We start from the raw sequence: 4,875 nt of genomic DNA on the forward strand, positions 1-4,875 counted from the left end.
TATGAGACAAAATAGATATGTAACGTAAGTTACTCTTTTTATCTCTTTTATTTGAAACCAGTATGCAATGAACTTTTTAAACATTTCAAATAGATATTTGTGGTATCCTTGCGGCAAAGAACGTATTTCAAATTTTTTTCAAAAGTTCATTACAATCTGTTTTTTTGGTCAAAAATACAAAGAAAATTAAAGATTTTGATTTTGAAGGCAATTTTAAAGGTCCGATTGAATGAAAAATTGAAATATTTGAATAATTCTTTTTTGACCAGTAACAGCATGCAATGAACTTAGAAAAATTACATTTTTTTGGTTATCGCTTTGCACAGATTATGAGAGGAAACTGGTTTCTTCTCTTTATATGCGTAAATTTAAATTAAATTTGAGCAAATTTTAAGCATCTTATGTGTAAACTATGTTATTTTAAGTATTCAAAAAAAAATATAATAAAATAAAAATTATAATTATAAAGCAATTATCTGCTATATGTTTTATGAATTTGGGTATTTAGAATATAAAAAAAAAGGTTGCAATAAACTGGCGGCTTTCTCATGAGAATTGCTCTCATCGTTTTCGAGGACCTTAAGAGCGGAAACTGATTACCACTCTTAATATGCGCAAATTTAAGCAGCAATTTTTTTAAGTGTATTCTTGAGATTTTACATCAAGACTAGATTTTTCCATTCTACATATATATATATATCTATGTAATGTGATACTCCAGGATACCTAGCATACCCAGGCTAAGCAGGGGGCGTGCGCGCGCCTCCTTATTTAAGTATTCAAATATGTAAATGATAGGAATTATAATTTATGCCAGCGTTCTAATGATTGCGCCTACTAGTACAACAATTCAGGCAACAACGAAAGAGGCAACAACGTCAATTACTACTACAATAAAGAAAACCAACAACAACAACAACACTGACGAACAGTAGACAATAGACGCTGCTGCTACGGCAGGCGTTGAAGCAATAATAACAAGCATTACAGAAGCAATTTTAAGCTTAAACATTAAGTCAAAAGGCAATCGTAAAGAGTGGAAGTAAAGAGAATGCGAGGAGATAAAATGAAGTAAAAGTTCCAAATATGTATATTTGTATGTATGTAGAAGAAGAAAATACTATGGACCCGGCTGGAGTCAGATCGCACGGCAATAAACATGAAAACGCGAGCGCATAAAAATTCAAATTTAATTTCCAAAAATCCCGACGCACAGATAAATAAGTATGCGCGGCTAATGCACGTGCAACGTGGGAAAAACAAAATCCAGGCACTGTGTACAAAATCTACACAATACGTGGATATGTATGTATGTATACACCCACGCGCGAATATATATGTATATCTACAGGTGTACATACATACAAATCGGTGAGTAAATAAGTTAGATAAAAGTTGCTGCAAAGTGTGATAAAACAAACGGGCAGCCGTAGAGCTGCAGGACTGCGGGACACCTTTGCAGCAGCCGTTAAAAAAGCAGACAACAACAGTTAAAAACAACAGCTTTATACGACACCGTCACTCGGCGGCAATGAAACTAAATTCAACTGGCAGAAATTTTAGATTATGTTGCAACCAACAAAACAGACAACCACAACTACAGCAGCAACATGCAAATCTCCAAGCCCACGCACCAACGCTGAGATGGTAGATAGGAAACTTTAATGGCGTTGTTGGCGGCGGCAAAAATTTTCCGTCGAGTGTCAAACTAATGCAAAAATAACAACACGTCTCGTATCGTAGTTTTTTGATCTGACTTGATGTTGCGGGTGGCTATGTACATTAGGGTGGTGCTTAAATGTAGGAAGGAAATTTTTATATCCATATTTCCTAAGCCTGAACCTTTACGTCGATGCTACTATAGTAGAAAATAACACATATAAATTTTGGTCTCGATTTTAGACGGTTAAGGCGTGTCGCACATTGGGCGAAATTCAGATACCTCTACGGAGACTCAAAAAATTTAATTTATTTTTGTTTTTTCATCTAATACCCAAAATCGAAACTACCATAGTCGAAGATATCACATATAAATTTTGCCCCCGATTGGAGTCGGTTAAGGCGAGTCGCACATGGGTCAAAATTCGAATTTTCGTATGAAGTCGTCTTAACCGACTCCAATCGGTACCAAAATTTATATGTGATATCTGTGACCGTGGCATCGCCGATTGAGGGAGTGAGACTGAAAAAAATCGTTTAATTGAAATTTTTAAGGCCCACCCTAATGTGCATACATTCATACATTTGTGCGTGTCTATGGTGGTTCATCACTGTAACGCGTTCAACGCCTGCAGATTATCGCCTACGCTTATATAAAAGTCCATCCGATGCGTACAGAATGTACCGCTGGCCACATTTTTTGGCGTCCTTGTGCTGTTTTTGGTTTTGTGTTTCTTTTTTCTGCCTTTTGGCTGTACCTTTTGTAAGTGGATGTTTATAGCGGCTTGCGCCACGTTTTTATCTTTTCACTATCCGGTTCATAAACGCCATTTTATGTCACACCACGCTACCAATGCTCTTATACCTTAGCCTTTTGTTTAGGTGGTAGATCGCCTTTTTGCTTGTATTGTATGCGGCTGTGCTGTCAAATATGAAAATCGATAGCTTCAATTCATTTTCATACTTTTCTTTGGTAACAATACTATGTAAAAACAGGTGTTATTTTTACTATAGAGTTCAGTGTAAAAAAATAAAATCCGTCCAAGCTTTACCCAAAAAGATATAAATCACAGTTTCAAATGTTATACAAAATTTTAGAAAATTCAAAAAAATTCCATCAAAACTTCAACTTTTTAATCTGTGTCCTTAGAACAGTTTTGGGTATGCAGTTTTATAGCACAAACAATTTTAGTGCATGAAGGTCAAGTTTCAACCGCGTTGATTTTTGAGAATTTCTTCTTTTTTTTTTTTGTGAGACTACTTTTTCGGTTTTTTTTAACTTAAAACAAGTGCAATTTTTAACAACTTGAGTTGATGTTTTCAAATTCTGTTGCCAGCGTTCTCCCGCGTTTTATTTCAAGAAATGCATGCTTATATAGAAAAAAGTACAAAAATATGTCACAAAAGAAAATCTCAAAAATCAACCGCTCGAAACTTGCACTTCATTAGACTAAACTTGCATGGACCATAAAACCTCATACCCAAACATGTTCTAAGGATTTAGATTAAGAATTTGTAATTTTGATGAAAATTTGTTAAATTTTCCTTTTCTCTGTACATCGTCTAGTCAATGCAGCTTCTGAGGTAAAATTTAAATGCCCCTGTATAAAAAATACCGTTCAATTAGGAAATGGTTTGTGTGCAACATATCAAAATTTGTATCCCTGATTCGATGTCTTTATTATTAGAATTATTTAAAAACTATCGATAATTTCTGGCGAATGCCAAGAACTTTTCTAACCTCAATTAAACTTAACTAATTTTGATAGGAAAAGTACCAATTTTTAGCTCTAAGAACTGTCCACACATTACGAGGAAAAATTAATTGATCAGCTGATCGATACAGACCCAGCCCAATCAGCGCGCGTAGCCCATCCCGGCAAGCGGGTAAGAAGACTTGGTCCTTCAGTTCCCAACCTCAGTCTTTGGGATGAGTAGATCATTCGCCAGTCACTTCTGAACCTGCAAGTAGACACGTTGGAAAATCAAACTTCTATATGTATCGAAAATTATTGATAGAGGCTCCTTTCTCCTTGGCTCCATATTATTTATTTCAGTCCTCGTAGCATTTGGGTCGTTGAGGATAGTGACATGATTCCTTCTTCTTTTTAAGAGTTTTCAAAAAAAGTCGTCTACCCATTTCCACTGATTGAACTTGAAGTACAATATCCTGTGAATGCATGATTGAAGAGTATGTTGTCCTTGAGATAAACACGTTTGCTGAGTTGAGCATATCACATTAGCAATTTTCCGTGTCCTTTATTTTATGAAGAGAATGTCCTGTTGTGCTGGAGATAGAGCAATTAGAAGCGCTAGCAGGTCAGCGTCTTGGCCAACAACCACAACTTTTTCAAAGCTCCCATGGTTCAGTGGCAGTCGTTGCGACCAATCAATTTTTTGAATTTTGAGATAATCGATGAGTCGGACCATGTTCTGTTCGTTCGAAAAAAAGTCTTGGTGAACGTTGAGCGTCTAAAACTCCCTTATGATTTTATTCCCACGTTGATTTCCTTGTAACCATCCACAAGAACTACCGAGTTCGTTCCATGATTCCATACAATTTTGTTGAGCAAAAATCCCGCATCGATGGCAATTTTAAATTCGACCAAATTGATGCCATCCATCGGTCGGCATGTCTTCGATTTCCTCACGAATCGCCGATCGTCGAACAGCGCGAGGGAGAAACTGTTTATTCCCTTCTGGTTCACTAATCGTGTCTGAATTCCATCGCTTAAAGCTACTTCACAAATAAAACACATACCCAAACGAGACATTATAAATATTGGCATAAGAACGGTAATTAATTTCAATAATAAGGACAACAAATTAGGAATAAAGATTTTGCAAAATATCACCGCTACTATTCTGTTAAAAATCCTACTTATCACTCGAGAAATACTGAATTCCCATTTAAAAATTTTCGAATCGTCCTCGTAATAGCAATAAGATTACGTCAGTATATATTTGTGAGCATTAAATTGAGGAATACTCAAATTTTTTTAATGTGTTAAAAAATTATATATTCAACAATTTTATAATGAGCTCGAGGCCATTTTTTAAATGAAAATTTATTGTGGAAAAGCAACAATAATTTGAAAAAATGGTAGAAGTGATAGCTATTTCGGAAATCACCACATTTCCTCATCAGACTTCTTTCAGTAGGATTCGAACCGACGATCCCACTGACTCAGCCAGTTGCCTATGCACCGTGCTAAG

This window comes from Rhagoletis zephyria, unplaced genomic scaffold (genome assembly GCF_001687245.7).
Source record: "Rhagoletis zephyria isolate East Lansing unplaced genomic scaffold, Rhagoletis_zephyria_1.1 Rzeph_scaffold_00571, whole genome shotgun sequence".
NCBI lineage: Eukaryota > Metazoa > Arthropoda > Insecta > Diptera > Tephritidae > Rhagoletis > Rhagoletis zephyria.